The sequence below is a fragment of the Podarcis cretensis genome (assembly GCF_951804945.1).
Source record: "Podarcis cretensis genome assembly, chromosome: 10".
NCBI lineage: Eukaryota > Metazoa > Chordata > Lepidosauria > Squamata > Lacertidae > Podarcis > Podarcis cretensis.
This window is the reverse complement of record NC_137179.1, coordinates 35,713,266-35,732,418: the sequence shown is the minus strand read 5'-3', so window position 1 is coordinate 35,732,418 and position 19,153 is coordinate 35,713,266. Positions and strand designations below refer to the sequence as shown.

Sequence of the window (19,153 nt, the reverse complement as noted above, 5' to 3'; positions counted from 1 at the left end):
ATTTCTATCTCAGAATCCCCCAGCAGTGCACTTGAGCATTTGGAAGACTTTCCTCCCCTATCACGTCTGTCAGAGAAACCTGCTGGAGGCAGAACAAAAACTTGCCGGGCTGAGAGCCAAGTCCCTTCTCTGTGACTGACATGCTTAGGACTCCTTCAAGGTGCCGAGGGAAAAGGCAAAAGGAGTTTGATGAACCTGTAAAATTCCTATTGTGTGTGGTATTTCTTCTTTTCAAACACACACGTCTTAGATATTGTGAAAAGCGCTTTAATTAATCCATACAAACACGAATTTAATAATAGCTAATTCTCAAATAATATTTATTTTCATGCTGAATTTAATCTTTCAACGTGCATATGAAAGCATTTTCCATTTCTGTTTGCATTTGCCAAGTAATGAAGAAAATCTTATTAAATGTAAGTACCATCAGAGGCACCTAAGAGCTATTTCACACAGTATGCAGAGGAACATTTGGGTTTGCTTTCAACTGTCTACTGAACAATACAGCTTATCAGCCATCCCTGTTCACAGAATCATAGAACTGCAGAATTGGAAGGGGCCACAAGGATCATCTGGCCCAACCCACAGCAATGCAGGAATATTAGCCATTCAACCTCTGCTTAAGGCCTCCGATGAAGGAGAGTCCACCTTCAGTACTTCTCCATGAAATGCATGCCTTTATATGACACGTCAGCCTGATTTGGGTGTAAAACCCACATATGAACAGGGAGAGCAGGGATAAGCATGCTAAGCTCTTTCTACCACCCCCCTCCAACTCATGGAAAGTGAAGGTCTGAAGTCGAGAGTCTCTTCTAACTGTGGAAGTTCCCATGAAATTTAGACTCTGCTTAATCCTTGAGTAGTGCTCAGCTCAGACCTTCACCCTCCACAAGCAGGAGTGTTTGTGGAGTTTAACATGCTCATCCCCACTTTCCCTGCTCCCACATAGGTTTAACATGTTAGTGGAACACCCCAAACGGGCTTTACTCTACTACCAGAGGGGTAGTCATGCTGTTGCTGAAAAATTAAGAAAGGGTGTTGTGGCACAACAAAATAAAGAATGCATCCACACCATACATTTAAATAACATGGCTTCCCCTATAGAATCCTAGGGACTGTATTTTACCCCTCACAGAGCTACAGTTCCCAGCACCCTTGATGAGCCATGGTTCCCAGGATGCTTGGGGGGAAGCTAGGTGTGTTTTAAATGTGCTTTAAAAGCACAGTGTGGCTACATTATGGCATAAGCTTTTGTGAATAGTCTTCTTCCCCCTGATGAAAGAAGCTTGAATCTGATGAAATAGACTCTAGCCCACAAAAGCTTATGTCATAATAGTCTTTAACATGCCACAAGAATCTTCATGGTTCTTGCTTATTTTACTAGCATAACTTTGAAGAATCTTGAGAGCTTTCCCCTAGGCTCACCACAAGCTATGACATACCTCCTCCCCAAAAAAATCCCCTCAGACGTCAAATGTTTTAAAACTACCCCTACACTATGGGGGGGGGGGGGAGGGAATAGCTTTGCCAACCACAATTTATTACACAGTTAGATGTTTGGAAATTTCTAAAGCCATCACAAGATTCAGTTTTATTTTCTTCAGACAGTGTTTTATTATAGTGAATCTCTAAATCTTCTTTCCAGGCACCTATTGTGTTGTAAAACTACAGATGTTTTAAAGCAACAACAAAACAATGAATGTGACAAGCTAGAGCTCCATGTCCTTTAGAAACACCCCTTGAAAAATAGAGATTACCCTGTATTGTCTTGCCTAAGGCCAGCCTGTTATTAATAAGTTTTCTCATAACCACAAGAAGTTAATATGGTAATATGGTAGCTTAGTTACAGACTGCAAAGCATAAAATAATAGCAAAGCTTCTTGGTGCTAGCAAATATTTTTATATTTCAAGTTGTGCTACAATATGTCCTAGGGGCCGTGGAAGCTTCGGCCCCCACAGTAAAATATTTGAGGGGACCAGCCCCCCCCCCCAAGTTGATGGGCGTTGCCATTCAAATGTTGTGTATGCACTGTGTCATGTGATAGATTATGTGGAGTGGAGTTTCACTAGGTCCCCACAATATTTTATTCAGGTTGGCACCCTTGCTTGCTGCCACTGCTAATAGGAGGGGCTTCAACGAGCAAACACAGGTGGTGCAATAACAGACCCTGCAAGTGTCCCTATTTTCCAGAGACAGTCCCAGATTTACAGAAGCCATTTTGGTTTCTGATTTGATCCCAGAATGTCCCACTTTTTCTTAGGATGTCCCTATTTCCATCAAAGAAATGTTGGAGGGTATGGAGATATGCAACCCCCGAAGCAAGGAGATGAGTAACTATACAACCTTTAGAAGGCATCTGCAGGCAGCCCTGTATAGGGATTTTTAAAAAAATTTAATGGATGGCGTATGAATAATAACATTATTATTATAATTATTATAGAATAGGACGTCCCTATTTTCATTGGATAAATGTTGTAGGGTATGCAATAAGTCGGTGCATCTGGCAGTTAATCACAAAGTTGGTGGTTCAAGCCCACCCAGGGATGGCTGTGGGCAAGATTCCTGCATTGCAAGGAATGACCCTTGGGATCCCATCCAACTCTACAAGTCTACACAACAGAAACCAGTTCCAGTTACACAAGAGCTGCATTGCTTTAAGGTTTATTGTGGTGGCACCAGCTGTGCCAAAAATGTCCCTTTAGAATGGTCCATTTTCACTGCTGTTGTTTAGCTCTGAAGGAATCTCCGAGTACCACTAGAGGGAGCGAAGACTGCTGCAAATGCACAGTACTTGCAGGTTTTCCAATAAAAGCATACGCTGCAAGAATGACGGAGCCTCTTCCTGCCTGCCCAGAACCCCATCTGATGATTGTGCAGCCCTACCATGGCCTATTGTGCAGGGCACAAACATAAGAAGCAGACGCACCACTCAGTCACTAGATAGCTGATTTTCTGCAGGAGTGGGCCTCTACTCTCCTTTTCTACTCTCCTTTTTCGGCAGGCCAGCAGCAGGTGTTTGACCGATGCTGACTCGGCTTGCTTCTCTAATTTCCACGATGAAAAATAATCTGAGCGGAGACGTGCTTAGCAGTTCTGTGCCATCTCAATCCTTTGCACTCCACATGACGTGTCTATCTTTCTTGCCTCAACAGTCTGTGCTAGTTTGGAGTGTTGTTTTGAAGCTTCCAGAAATATGAGGTCTTGATTGGTTTTTTTAATAATAATAATCGGTGCCGTGTTTACATATAAGCTAAACAAGCTATTGCTTAGGGCCCCACTCTCTTGGGGGCCCCAAAAAAATTTAAAGGGAAAAAAACCTGGTTGTACATTTCCAAAATATAAGATAAAAAACAAATAAAATAAAACCTACATACAGCAACAGTGGCAAACGGCTTTCAATACCTATTAGGTCCATAAATTACCATACAGCGTATATTCAACACAAAAAACAGCGACAATTTGTTGTTGACAAAGGACAGGGCCTTATTACCTTATTATTATTACATATAAAGGGCCTTGTTGTTGACAAAGGACAGGGCCTTATTACCTTATTATTATTACATATAAAGGGCCTTATTACCTTAGTAGCTTAGGGCCTCATCAAACGTAAATCCGGCCCTGATAATAATAAAGTATTTAGGTCTCAAGCCCTTTTGACCGCAACAACAATGTTGAAACTCAAACTGTTCTCTCCCTGGAGCAGGTGCTATTACTGCAGCGTTAGCATTGGATCATTCTTTGCAATGTGTCGTCACAATTATATACGTTTAAGTTGCCTGTGAGTGGCGTAAACTGGTTGTGCACAGAGCAGTGAGGTTAAAAAGCACAGATGTGTAGGCAGAAATGTCACATTTAGGGTTTCTGTACAACAGCTTGGGATAGGTTCAAGCAGACACAGTGAATCCTATCCATGTTGACTGAGAAATAAGCCCCACAGAACTAAATAAGGTTTACTCACTGGTAAATGGGATTAGGGTTGAAGTTTTGCTTTCTTACCCCATGCCGGCTTCTATAAATAATATAAGCACTTTTTTTTGTTACTTTTAAATAGAAATAGCAAAACAGACCTGTTGATTGATGTAGTGCTAGCAGATAGAATGAATAGAAATTGGCGAAAAGTGGCGTAAAATTTTAAGAGCATTTGCTGCAATTGCTGGTTTGTCTCTTACAATAATCAGGGGTGTAGATGTTGTTCCTGAGAATAAATAGTTGCTTTTTTGTTATGAAACATTAAGAAGGCAAACTCCACCTGGCAATCCAGGTCTTGTGTTACAACCTCCAGTTATTTTGGGTTTCTAGGAAGTAAATCTTCAAAGAGTCTTGGAAACTTATTCCTGGTAGGGAAGGAGAAGAAGTAATGAGGAAGCATTTAACTTTGATGCTTCACATTATTATTATTCTTTCTTACTAAGGAGCATCAATGCCAGGACACCCGACCCTTGAGTGATAAAACACCTTTGATTGTTGGGTTTTTTCATTAGAATCAATTCTATGCCACTTCCCCACAAAATTTACACCAAGTGGCTCAAAACATTCAGAAAATGAACAGTAAAACAGCGTAATAGCGGTTTCTATCTCTGCCTGTCAAGTCAGAGACCACAATTCAGTTTCCTCTTTGGGATATGGCAGACTTCTCCCGCCTTTTTAATTGGATTCTTCTTTTATTTTATTTTTTAAAGACATCTAGTCCAGCTCTTTAGCATTTATATTATTTGTTAAATTGTGTGAAAGCAAACTAACATCAAGGGTTAAAAAAAATAAAATATTGGTGCCTCTCCCCGTCGGGGAATCGAACCCCGGTCTCCCGCGTGACAGGCGGGGATACTTACCACTATACTAACGAGGAGCTGCTTGGAAAAGTGACTTCTTTAGACCTCATGTAGCTGGCGTTCTATTGTGACGTCTACTGTATCGCCGCGATGAGATAAGAGCTCCGGGCGTCCTCGGCCCGTAAGAGCCAAGTTAGGAAAAAACTCGAAAGCTTTCTTCTATACGTGATTTGTGACATTTTAGTTGGCCTTGATAACCGTGGCTATTGGAGGCGAGTAAGGCTTCGCTATGAGGGAGTATCGGGGTGGGAGATGACGGCGGAGGGGAGGAAGGAGGCAAAAGAACAAGGCGGGAAAGTAAGCTGCAGTGAGGGGCTATTGGAATGGACTCCTGTCAGGGGCAGCCCCACAACCGGGATTTATTTCGGGGGGGGCAGGCATTCTGTGGGGAGGGGTTATTTATTTACTTGATGGGGGGCAGCGGCCCCATGGACGTAGGCAAGGGGGGCCAGGGAGGGGCAGCTGCCCCCCCCAATAATGAAACTCTATACATAACAAACTGAGGTTCTCTCCCCACACACATACAAAAGGCCTGCCCCCCCCCTCCACAAAAATGCTGGCTTCGCCCCTGCCCTCCTAACTCTCACGCTCCCTCACATCCTCAGCAGACTGGAGCTTTTCCCGCCTGGGAAACCCGCAGTCGCTTAGCAGAGACTCAAGTGCAATTATTAGCTTTAGATCGAAATATCTCTTTTTCATCCGCTAGACTCTTACGTTTCCCGCGCTCCCCACCCCCGCTTAACTTTCCCAACCGCCATATATTTTTGAATCGGGTATCTTTCAGCTGTCGCGCTCAGCGAGTTCTGCAGCCCTGCCTGCCACAAACCACCAGGACCTCGTGGCGCAACGGTAGCGCGTCTGACTCCAGATCAGAAGGCTGCGTGTTCGAATCACGTCGGGGTCAAAGGTTTTTTTTATTCTTAAGTATTTCCTCGTAACTGCCAAACACCCGTAATACAGAAAGTGCTTCTTGTGCTAGATGCTGCTGTTATTTAAGTGGTGACTGTAGTCGTGCATACACCTCCACTGACGTGTAAATCCATTCATAAAGTGTGTTGGCCCATTTAAGCCCAGCAGTGAACTTGTCCTGACTCTTGTAGCTGCTGCTTTTTGTACATATGTGAATGGACAACAAGTGACACTTGTATTTATTTGTGCAGACCTCATGCTGCCTCATGGGTGGGCCAGCCCTGTAACTAACCCTATAAGGAACTGCGCTTGTGAATGGTCTACTTTCACAAGCAGTTTAACTTCAGAAGTAAGGATGCATGCAGTACAGTGGTACCTCGGGTTAAGTACTTAATTCGTTCCGGAGGTCCGTACTTAACCTGAAACTGTTCTTAACCTGAAGCATCACTTTAGGTAATGAGGCCTCCTGCTGCTGCCGCTCTGCTGGAGCACAATTTCTGTTCTCATCCTGAAGCAAAGTTCTTAACCTGAAGCACTATTTCTGGGTTAGCGGAGTCTGTAACCTGAAGCGTATGTAACCCAAGGTACCACTGTATCTCCTTCTGTAACTAGAAAAATCACACTGTGCATTTTTTTGCTAACTATCGAAGTAACTTCTGCAATCCATTATGTGACTACTTCAGATATTAATTTATGCACAGAAAAATAAAAATAGTGTTATGGGTTGGGGGCAAGAGTAGGCTGTATGCCTCAGTCCCTTCTAATTCCTGGTGAGGTAATGTCCCCCTAAGTGTGGGCCATTAAGATAACAAAGGGAGTGGTTCTGTGGCAGAAAACAAATGGGTAGGCTGCCCTCCTTAAACTTGCTGATTGTTCAAAGACAAAGGCCAGAGTTTAGTTGTGTATGTGATGTAGAAGCTGGACACAAGTGGCAGGCTGAAGCCTGTGAGGGAAAAACATGTTTGATTTCTGCTTGAATCCAAGACTGCACCTATGGGAGAAGCAAGACCCTCTTGCGCTGTTCATGCTGTGAGCTGTTCATCATAGGCTCAGGTTGTATATACGTGTAAACAAACCATATATCATAAAGACACCACAGTCTCCACTGTGCTGTCCCTCATTCCAAGAAAACTGAATCCTGAGTACATGCCTGGAACCTCTGCAATCTCGTACCACCCAGAGACTGGGGTGGCATGCAACACTGGTGTAAGAAATGGGATTTGTGTTTCCTGGAGGAGGACCTGTGAGTGATGTGTGCCTGGGTCAAGATGGAGGATGAACAGCAACACTCCTTCAGGCTGATGCTCCAGCAGAAACTCCAGCAACAGATTGAGCGGTGTGGGCAAATGATCCAGCAGCAGAGCCAGTGGTTTGACAAAATTAAGCAGCTGCAAGAAGAGTGTGTGAGAACCCTCCTAGGGGAGAAAAGTGTGACTCCATGCAAGGTGAGGGCCCTGCCTGACCATATGCTACAGGGGGTTGAAAATGACCCAGAAGCCTGGCTGCAAGGCAGCCAGATGAAAGGGGTGGCTGAAGAGATCCAGAGTGTGGATGGGCAGCTGGTGGGCTGGGACTGTGAAGAGATTCAGTCAGTAACTGAAGGCAAAGGGGAAGACAACACCTCCGAGACAGATGAGCTGGCTGGAGCTGAGGGGCTGCTTCTGATTTATTTCTCCACTCCCTGAATAGATACCTGGAACCTCTGGAATCTGACACCACTCAGAGATTGGGACGGCATGCAACAATAATATTTCAAAATGTAACATCAACAGGAACTTGAATGCTTTTTCAGAAAGTGCTGAAATGTGTATGCAATTGAGAACAGTAAAATTATGGGCAAAGGAAAGGTTGAGTAGCCCCATCGCTTCCTGTCATATTCCCTCTATCCAAAGCTGCCCTTCTTTAAATTGACTGGCTTCTATGGCAAATCTGTTACACACATTTGCGTGTAAAGGCAGTTAGGCCTAAGAAGACTGATGAGGTGTTATTTTTAACGTCTACTGTTATCCATTAGGCAAAAGATGCTTCATAGGCTCTTGAGTTTGATGGAATCTTTATGAGGCAAGATGACTATTTGCACAAAAACAATTTTTGTACACTTTCCACCAATTTGTCCGATCCCTCCTTCTGTGCCTGTTAGATCAATCCATCAACCTCTGATGGATGATTTAGAAAGGATTGGGTCCAGCATCACTTTCGCTGCACATGTGTTCTAGTATCCATACTCAGCAGAGTTCCATATCAACGCAGCTCCTTCCTTGGAAGCGTCTTCGGGATTGAAGGTACACACAGTAGGCAATAAACACTCATAGACATCATAAAGATTCAGTCAAGTGTAGAGGTTTACTTGACAGACATAAAAACATATTGGTAGCAAATATATACAGACATTCACCACTGCCATGGTCAAGGCATGCTTAGAGTCCAACAAGAGTGCAAGACTCTCTCTCTGCTTTTCTCATCGCAAGACGCAAGCAAGAGACTCACAACAAGTTACAACAATTTACACAGAAACATTGCTATGAGTTCCTGTCATACTGCCAGTGCCAGATTTACATATAAGCCAAACAAGCTATAGCTTAGGGCCCCACTCTCTCGGGGGTCCCCCAAAAATTTCACTATTAATATACTTCTTCTTAATTGTATTTCACTTCAACAATTACAGTACTTTGATATAATACATGTTTTGTTATGTGCAAATGGCTTTCGATATCTATTAGGTCCATAAATTACCATATAGCATATATTCAACACAAAAAACAGCAACAATTTGTTGTTGACAAAGGACAGCTGGACATATAAAGGGTCCCATTACCTTCAGTAGCTTAGGGCCTCATCAAACTTAAATCCGGCCCTGCATAGTGCTCATGCTCATAGTTACAGTTCCCACAGAAAATGTCCTTGCATAGACAAAACAGTCTCAGCCTTCTGCTGCTGCTTCTCTGTTCTCTGTTTCTGGAACAAATGATTCTCACACACTGAGAGAGAATATCCAACAGTGCCTATGAAATTTAAGGGTGTAAGCTATCCAATCACTCCATTGTCATGCTGGGGGAAAACTGCACCTGCTGGGTTTTTCCTAACAATCATTTTATAAAATACCAAGAACTTCTGTCAAGAAAAAGATATCAATTATAGATAATGTATAATCCATGCTTTCACAACATACCCATATAGAGATAGAATCCACGTACTCTATGTTCAGTGCAATGTCTGCATAGAACCTAAACATATACAGATTGCTTGCTTTGAAAAGCGTCATACTCCTCTTGAAGAAATAGGCTTATAGTCTGACTGTGCTCGTGGATCTACCACTGTCACTACAGGCCCAGGCAACCTTAGTGGCTAGCAGTGCCTTTTAACAGCTTTGTCTGAAAGGAAGCTACAGCCATTTCTGGGCTGGAATAGCCTGACAAGAGTTGTCCATGCACTGGTAACCTCTAGACTGGATACTCCAACACAATCAGTGGGGTTGCCCTTGAGGTTGATCCAGAAACTACAGCTAGTGCCAAATGTGTCAGCTCGGCAGCTCACAATATTGCCATCACATTACTCTGCTGTTGAAAAAATTGTCCTGGCTGCCGATTAGCTACTGAGCTAAGTTCAAGGTGCTGGTACTGGTTTACAAAGCCTTATACAACTTCAAACCAGGATACCTAAGAGATCATCTTATTCCTTATATTCTCAGCCAATCACTTCACTCCTGCATATACAATCTTATAAAGACATCTGTTTCACATGATTTTTGGAATAGGGTTGTAGGGAGCACCTATTTGTAATTCCCTCCCGTTACATATCAGACTGGTGCCGTCTCTATTGTCTTTCTGTTTTAAGACTTTCCTCCTTCAACAAGCCATCTAAGTGGAGATCCTAGCTGGTATCTATTGCATTTGACATTGTTTTACGTGTTTGCTTGTTTTATATATAGGCAATTGTTCTCTATATATTCTCATTGTGCAGTGAATTGCTTTGAGATGCTTAATAGAAAGTGATTAATAATGTATGCATGTAGGCTTCTATCTCCAGGATTTGAAAGTTATCCTCACTCCATAGGGTTTCTGCTCATGCAGAGAATTATTCCAAGTTTTAGGAGGCTCCTGCAACAGGAGCTGCAGCGGTGGTTGCTGCTGCCACCCAGCAACAATAATGATGACAGTGGACCCTGATGGGGCCATTAGGCTTTGGCACATGCCCAAGTGTGCTGCATGCCAGGCCTGGTGTCAGCCTTTATAAAGCCCTATTACGTTTTTTATCTGAACCGAAAATGAACCTAATCTGACGTTACTAAACATTTGGAAAGCTGAAGCAAAACACTAAGATCTGTTAAGGAAATTGAAATTACTCTTCCTTTTTAAAATGTATTTTTATTAAAGATTTATTGGTTTACAAAAGTATGTGCAATGTATCTTTTTCCATGTTACATTTTATACAGATCAGACCCCACCCCCACCCACCATGGCCCCCTCCACCTCTTGAAATTACTCTTCTGATCTGGTTCATGATCTGTGTTCTCTTTAAGTAGAATACTGGCAATCCATTTCAAAGCAGGAATGTACAAGGCAGTATTTAATAAAAACAGCCATGCATTTGTGTTCCTTTTGCAAAGCTGGACTAGACCCATAACAAAAAATCAAGGAGTGTATATGGGACGTTATTTGGACTTGTATAAGTTCCACTTATATGCTATAAAAATGTAAGAAAGGTCCTATTAAATCAGACTAAAGGCCTCCTTAGTCCAGCATTCTGTTCTCAAAATGGCTAACCAGATGCCCATGGAAAGTTTACAAGTAGGACATGAGCTCAACAGCACTCTAATATGACTTTTTTGTGGGGGACTCTCTTCTGAAAAAAAGCTTCTATAACTGTGTCCCTTGTTTAACACTGAATACATTTTTAAACAGAATTTGTTTGAAGGCTCACTAATAAAGTGATTGTGCCTTTTCTTTTTTGTGCACATACACAAGCTTTTATGCACCAAACTTGGGTAAGTACCAGATAATTTTTCACTGGCAGCAAAGACCCTAATTATCCTTTTCTAATTAAAAGGTTTGTGGGAGCATTAGCAAAGAAGAGAGATGACTAGCAATTAATGAATGGCTGACACAGCACATGCAAGCACTCTGAAAAAGACACTGAACCCACCATGAAGTTTCTCTACCACATTGTTCTTTTTGCTTGTGCACAGGAGTGAGGGATATACTTCACTCATAACCAACATTTTAAAGAGAACACTTAGCAAATTGCCAGCATAGCAAGCTTTTTACATTTTTAATTTTCTAAAATATGTAATAATTTCAGGTAAATTGGCAAAATGCATTAACATTTCCTCTCTCTTTTCGTCTGATGAAAAAAATAAAACATGGGAAATCTCTTCAGGGCCTGGACTAATCTTCCTCCTCAGCTGACTCCCACATTTTCAGGTGGTGCTTCAAAGGAATGTGACATGAAAATCACCTATGTCTTCACAACCAACACAGACATCTATCAGCCTGTTGTTAAGAAGTCATGGGTGTCTGCAGGTAGGGTAAGGAGAAGCACTTCCCATCACCCAGATGGAAATCTCCAGATTCCGAGCGTTACCATTTTAAGGTTAAGTTCCTAGGACCTGAGATATATATGAGGCAGAAATTGTTTTCTGAGAAACTAGCCTGATGGTGCCTTTCAGTGCTTTTAGCTAATGAATGAAATCATAGCAATGATTTGATATAATGGAAAACAAACATGGGCAATTAGACAAAGAGAAGGCTAGAATGAAACACCTGCTGTTTAGACTTAAAGAGATGGAACCTTTTTGCTTGTTTTCAAGCCTTTTTCTGCTAGTCTTTCCTGGTGGACTGCTGCCCCACAGAAAACAATTCAGATAGCTCAGATATTAGTGTACCTGTGATTTGAGAGAAGCATGTCAACCCAAAAATAAATGGTAACAGCAAAGACAGGAGTTCATGACCTTTCTGAGATCTTATAGGTGGAAATGTGATTTCCTCCCTTCCTGATGTTTGTAAACATTTTCTTCTGCCATTGCCAATGCGTGTTAAATCCATACATTATACCCATCCTGCAAGGGATTGGGCTGTGGCTGAGACCATGGATTATGCTCCTTCAAAGTAAACCAGCATTGTTAAACCCATTTCGCTAGGGAGAGAGGATTAGTGTATTACTATCCAGTGTTATTATCCTTGCACATTGGTGGTTTTTGTTTTTTAGGGAAATGCAGTGTTTGGCAGGGTTGTAAAGTTGATTATATAGCAGTAGTACAATTAAGGGCTGGAAGAGGATGAAGACTTCATCAGTGAGTAAAAGGGTATTTGTTTGCTTATTTTATTAGATTTCTTACCCAATCCCTGGGTGAGTTACAATAATAAAATACACAATTATAAAACAAATAAAACAGTTACAAGCTGTAATGGTTGTAAGGGGTTAGGTAAAGGTAAAGGTACCCCTGCCCGTACGGGCCAGTCTTGACAGACTCTGGGGTTGTGCGCCCATCTCACTTAAGAGGCCAGGGGCCAGCGCTGTCCGGAGACACTTCCGGGTCACGTGGCCAGCGTGACATCGCTGCTCTGGCCAGAGCCAGAGCCAGAGCCGCACACGGAAACGCCGTTTACCTTCCCGCTGGTAAGCGGTCCCTATTTATCTACTTGCACCCAGAGGTGCTTTCAAACTGCTAGGTTGGCAGGCGCTGGGACCGAGCAGCGGGAGCGCACCCCGCCGCAGGGATTCGAACTGCCGACCTTTCGATCGGCAAGCCCTAGGCGCTGAGGCTTTAACCCACAGCGCCACCTGCGTCCCATTGTGCAACATGGAGTACACTAATTGCTATGTAGAACATTACAAACGACAATTCAGTAATTGCAGAATATTATCTTCATGGGAGTCAAGGGTGATGGGTGTAAACACCAGGCTGTCGTTTCACATACACTTTCTCTCTCACACAAAAGTGAATAAGGTATCAACTGCAAACTACAGTGGTACCTCGAGTTACATATGCTTCAGGTTACATACGCTTCAGGTTACAGACTCCGCTAACCCAGAAATAGTGCTTCAGGTTAAGAACTTTGCTTCAGGATAAGTACAGAAATCAGGCTCCAGCAGCACGGCGGCAGCAGGAGGCCCCATTAGCTAAAGTGGTGCTTCAGGTTAAGAACAGTTTCAGGTTAAGAATGGACCTCCGGAACGAATTAAGTACTTAACCCAAGGTACCACTGTATACTGTGATATGCAATGGAAAACAATCTTACATGGAAGAGTAGGAGATAACTCTGCCTTTCAGCATCATAAAACCTAACACTGCTACTGTGGAGAAAGACTAAGAAGAGTTACATTACTCTGACTTCTGAGACTGAGTACCACTTTTCATATGGATACATTCAAACATGCATGCATGCATAGGTGCATAGGACAAGGATCATAGGACAGGTTACCATTTCTGGTGTATATGATGACTGAACGGTGGTGAGGTCTGGGTAGACCTGGTTTCTGAGAAACTTATTTTCAGTCTCAATGAGTATTTGGTTCTCAATGAGTAGATTTGCTGTCCGTCTATAAGTAGACTGGTCCAGATAACATGTTTTTATATATGGACATGTTTTAAATGTTAGTATTGTTTTATATATGGACTTGTTTTTAATTGTTTTATACATGGAACTGTTTGGCACTTTCCTTGTTTTATGGTTGTGTCAGGGAACTGACACTCAAAGGGAGAAACGGAGGCAGGGCACCAGAGCGATGCCGGGGAGGGAACCAGCAGAGGGGAAGGATTTCAGCGTGACACCAATGGAGAGGAGAGGGAGATGGAGGAGGCGGTGTCAGGGCTCCAAGACCCTTCAAGCGAAACTAGCGGAGAGAGTGCTGGCACGCCCCTGCCTTCCCCTTACTTGCGCAGACGTGTTCCGCGCAGAGAACATAGGAGGAGACTTGGGGTCAAACAGCTTTTATGCTGGAAGAGATTCAAGAAACGCCCATTGACGGATTCTGCAAGTGACTAACAGGTCACAGAGGGTGAGCTCTAACCCTAAACCAAGTCGAGCAAACGATCTAATTGAACTGAAGGCAATTTACACACAAGTAACCAGGTGGCGCTGTGGGTTAAAGCCTCAGCGCCTAGGGCTTGCCGATCGAAAGGTCGGCGGTTCGAATCCCTGCGGCAGGGTGCGCTCCCGCTGCTCGGTCCCAGCGCCTGCCAACCTAGCAGTTCGAAAGCACCTCCGGGTGCAAGTAGATAAATAGGGACCGCTTACCAGCGGGAAGGTAAACGGCGTTTCCGTGTGCGGCTCTGGCTCTGGCTCTGGCCAGAGCAGCGATGTCACGCTGGCCACGTGACCCGGAAGTGTCTCCGGACAGCGCTGGCCCCTGGCCTCTTAAGTGAGATGGGCGCACAACCCCAGAGTCTGTCAAGACTGGCCCGTACGGGCAGGGGTACCTTTACCTTTATGTTGCACAATGGTCTGCTTGTGCAAGATATCCCATAACTAAGCTTGTTTGTCTACTAAGTCAATCATAAATGTACAAACCATGTTTATTCTTTTCTAAAATATTTAAAACAGGAAGTCTTCTAGTTACAGGAGTTGCACAGGAACTAGTAACACAGGATGTCTTACAGAAGGCCCTGTAACACAGGAAGTCCTAGTGTAACACAAGAAATATTACAAGAGGCCCTGTTGTCTCACCTCCAAAAGAGGTCTGGTTGTTGGAAATGTGAAATGGGGTCTTTTCTGGGCAGTATCTGGTTGTGGAATTTCTTCCCAAAGGAGGTGAAAGTATCAGGGATGCAGGTGGCGCTGTGGTCTAAACCACTGAACCTCCTGGGCTTGCTGGTTGGCGGTTTGAATTCCCCACAACTGGGTGAGGTCAGGGTCCCAGCTCCTGCCAACCTAGTAGTTCGAAAGCACACCAGTGCAAGTAGATAAATAGGTACCGCTGCGGCAGGAAGGTAAACTGTGTTTCATGCTGGCCACATGACCCGGAAAGTTGTCTTGTTTGTGGACGAACGCCAGCTCCCTTGGCCTGAAAGAAAGATGAGCGTTGCAACTCCATAGTCGCCTTTGACTGCACTTAACCTTTCAGGGGTCCTTTACCTTTCTACCTGGTTGTGGAATTTCTTCCCAAAGGAGGTGAAAGTATCAGTGGGCAATGAAAACATTTTTATTTCACAAGGCTTTTAGTGGTTTTTAATACAGTACAGTATTCAATTGAAGGTTTAATTACTGTTGCTTTTGAGGCTTTTTTTTGTTACGTTGTGATTTTTGCTATTTTATGTGAATGGCTTTGTGGGTCTTTATTACAGATTAAATAATTTACAGTATAATCCTATGCATTTTTTGTCAAAAGTACATCTCACTATGTTCAGTGGGGCTTCTGCTCAGGAAAGTGGGCATTGCAAACCCCATCATCTCTGACCATTGGCCATGCTGACTGAGGCTTTTGGGAGTTCTAGTTCAATATCTGGAGGGACACAGGTTAGTGACTCCTGGTGTATAATATTGCATTTAGATATAAAATTATATTGAGTTTGCACCAAGTAGATAGAAGAGGGTATACAAAAAAAGATTAATAGCGTTATTTGAATGTTTTATTGAAAAGTTATTAATTAAATGTTTAAAATTGTTGTTTTTGACTGTTTTTACTGATAATTTTATTTTACTCTTTGTAAGCTGCTTTGTGGTTGTTGGGTTTTTTCTTTTCTCTTTTTACAATCAAGTGGTATATAATAATGAAAAAAAATGTTTTGAGCTAATCCTGAAAATATAATTAGTGAATGATCTAGATCAAAACACTTTCCCTAATGTGAAGGTGCAATGGACTTTTGGGTAAGCTGAGATTCAGAAGTTATCAATATTTATTTTAATGAAATTGTAAACAAAATATTAATTTCATATCGCCTACATTTTATGCTTAGAAATGATAATTTGTATCTTGTTTAATGTTTATATAGGTCAGCCTCTCCCAGCTTAATGCCCTCCAGATGTTTTGGACTACAATTCTCACATCATCCTTGACCATTGGCCATGGCTGCCTGAAGGGAGTTACAACGTAAGAATTGATTGAAATTTTCATTCTTAAACATAAATCTTAGGGAATAAGAAATTAAAATTCTGTTTAGATTGCAATAAAAGAAACATTGATAACTTCCAAACCTCAGATTACCAAAAAGTCAATTGTGCCTTCATATTAAGGAACTGTTTTGATCTCCCCTTCTCACATTCCTACAAGTTTAGAAATTCTGGCACAGTACAGTATTGCACAAATACTTTTGGCTTCTTCTTTCAACATACTTCGCATTTTTAGGCACACATCCTCCCCCCCCCCAACAGTTGAAATACTTAATACACAGTTCTATAAACCCAGTTTTAGGAATGTTTGCTCAGACGTTAGTCTCAATTTTAGTGTGGCTTACTCCCATATGTGTGCATAGAATTGTACACTTAATGTAACCATTTGTTTGATATTCTTGGAATCAAGAGAAATTTTAGCTTGGTGTTTCTGGTATCTCCTCTCTCAGACATCCTGAATGTTGGTTTACATTATGGATGTATGCTGGGTATTATTTTATTAATACTATTGCTACAAGTTTGTCATGGCCTTTGGCTAGAACATGGGTCAGCAAACGAAGGTCCGCGGGCCGGATGAGGCCCAATTGCCTTCTGGATCCAGCCCGCGGACGCTCTGGGAATCGCCACATGGCTCACCAGCACGCATGTTCTTTCCCTCTTCCTCCCTCTCCTTCACACAGCGGCGCCTCCTCCTTCCCTCCTCCTGGCTTCTCCCTGTCCTGCCTAGAGGAGGAAGGAGGCTGGGCTTTGTTGGTGCCAGCAACAGCAGCACTCAAGTGGCCGCCATTTTAAGCAGCCCTTTTCTGGAGCTGCTCATCGTCCCACTGTCACCGTCAGCCCCTGACACTCGCAACACACAGGTAAACAGCCACTGGGGCTCGTGGTGCTCTTGCATCATTCCCCTCTCCAATATAGTCTGGCCCCCCAAGGTCTGAGGGACAGTGGACTGGCCCCCTGCAGAAAAAGTTTGCTGACCCCTGGGCTAGAACAATAAATTTATGAACAGAAGATAGTATGAAGAAACTGAAGATATTCTTGGAAAGTCATGGCAATGTGAATGTGCTGACACTGCAGCTTTCCTCATGCTGGTATTATTTTAAAATGTGAAGCAACTGGGGATTTTGCAATATCACCCTATAAAACACACACCAACAGATAATATACACCCAGTGGTATCCATACCACCTCAGCTATCACAGCAGATTGTTTGGCGAGGAACTGATCTAGGTTAAAGAAAAAGGATGTAGTGGACCTTCCCAAGATTAAAACATTTAAGACTGCAGTTGTTTGTTTGAATGCTCTCCCATATCTAAAACTCCCCACCTAGCATGTGTTCTATTCTGCCTTCTCTGTGTGATTGTTTCTGAAGTGCAGTGAAAGTGCAAATATTGGAATGGCATCCAGAATTTTGAAGCAATAGTCCCAGGAACCTGGAACTACTTGTTCTGCTCACTTCCCTGCTTCTACAGTGTTTTGTTTTAAGCATCTCCTTACAGCAGCTACTCTTAAGTGACAATTGATGTGCAACTGTGTTTCCCAAAAAATTACACAGGAGACCCCACAACTGTTTTTTCCCTTTGCTGGAATCCCTGTCCAGGAAACTTTTAAACATGTTTTCAGCACCTCTGCTCCCCTTCATTTCTCCCATTTGCCTGTAGTGACAGTGATTGCAAAAAACCAGCTTTTACTTATTGCAGACTAGAAATCAGCAGCTCGAGGCCCCAACCATATCTGACCTACAGAAATGCATTGATTGGCACATTGTGGAGTGGATCATGCAGCAACCACAGAGCTTGCCAGAAGGTCACTGCGGTTTGTGAACTCTGGGCCTTCATGAATTGAGCCAGGAATGGAGGGGAAACTGCTGAATTGAGCCAGGAATGGAGGGGAAACACAGCACTATAGAATCTATTATCAATAACTGGAGAAGTTCACATATTTCTTCTTAAACTGGAGTGGGGACATACACAGGATGAAGAGGGCTATTGACATACTGGCCTAATTTTAATGAATTAATGGACTACAGTGGTACCTTGGTTTAAGAACAGCTTAGTTTATAAACAACTTGGGTTAAGAACGCAGCAAACCCAGAAGTAGGTGTTTTGGTTTGTGAACTCTGCCTTGGAATAAGAACATGTTTCGCTTCCTGTTGAGTGTGTTCCATTTGTAAATTGAGTCCCCCGCTGCTATGGGAAAGCATGCCTTAGTTTAAGAACGCTTTGGTTTAAGAACAGACTTCTGGAACTGATTAAGTTCGTAAACCAAGCAGTGGCGTAGCGTGGGTTGTCAGCACCCGGGGCAAGGCAAGTAATTTGCGCCCCCTAACCCGTGGATTTGCGCCCCCTAACCCGTGGATTTGCCCTAACCCCAGATGTTGCGCCTGGTCCGGCCGGCCCCCCCTGCACCCTACGCCACTGAAACCAAGGTACCACTGTATACTGAAATGGCAAAACTAACTGCCAGACTAAGACTCTAACGATAAGGTATTTGTAGAAAAGTGGAAACCCTTTTTGGATTCCTAAGTAAATATTTTAATTCTTTTGTAATACAAGATGGATTTATATACCTAGCAACAGAAAAACAAGAATTTGATATTCGTAGGTTTAATTTTATGCATTCTTAAAAACTAACGGGCAGTAACAAGATCTGAGCTACGTCTTATCAAGTGATATGGGAAGTTAAAAACAAAACAAAAATATTGTGCAATGTACTGTAATGTACATAATGTATTGTGTAATGGATTACATGAAAAATTAATAAGAATAAAAATATAAAAAGACATACTGGCCTAAGAAACTAGGTAGATGAAAACATGACTCATAATTCCAGCCATGGATGTAGTGCAGAGGGGACAGCTGCCCCCCAAATCAATAGAAATCAATACAAATCTGAGGTTCTGCCCCCCTAATAAAAGCCTGTCTCCCTCTAACAAAAATACTGGCTACACCCATGCGGATGGTTAAAGAAAAAGTTCATTGCAAGAAAATCTTACAAGTTCTACTACACCAGAGCAGTAACTCCTTGCAGTTTTCTACACTGGCCAGACTGATTTTTAACACTTATTTAATTAGTGTTACAACATGGTACATATGCAGGTGATTTCAAAACCAAGTTTATAATATTGTTGGCTGTTCAGCTTTTACAGTAATTATCTATAAAATTACTAGCAATTATCACAACCTACGTTTTTTAAGAAAACCTTTGATCATGCAACCAGTGCCAAACCCAATTGTTCGTTTTACGTAATAAAACAACTTGTCACCCAGCGAGTACTGTTAAAATCTGCCTTGCGCAAGTGGAATTAACAAACTGGGCGAGTTGCGAGAAGGTGGCTTCGTGCGTTGCGCAACAAATCCGGTCGAAAG

General features: G+C 42.7%; 1 long non-coding RNA gene across 1 annotated transcript; it reads right to left on the bottom strand.

Moving 5' to 3' along the window:
• Positions 1 to 3,590: 3,590 nt before the first annotated feature.
• On the bottom strand, positions 3,591 to 15,190 carry LOC307224811. Its single transcript, XR_013842756.1, has 3 exons — positions 15,077 to 15,190; positions 4,831 to 5,761; positions 3,591 to 4,335 (listed from the first exon to the last, which is right to left on the bottom strand). It is a non-coding gene; the product is annotated as an uncharacterized lncRNA (long non-coding RNA).
• Between the last annotated feature and the right edge of the window lie 3,963 nt (positions 15,191 to 19,153).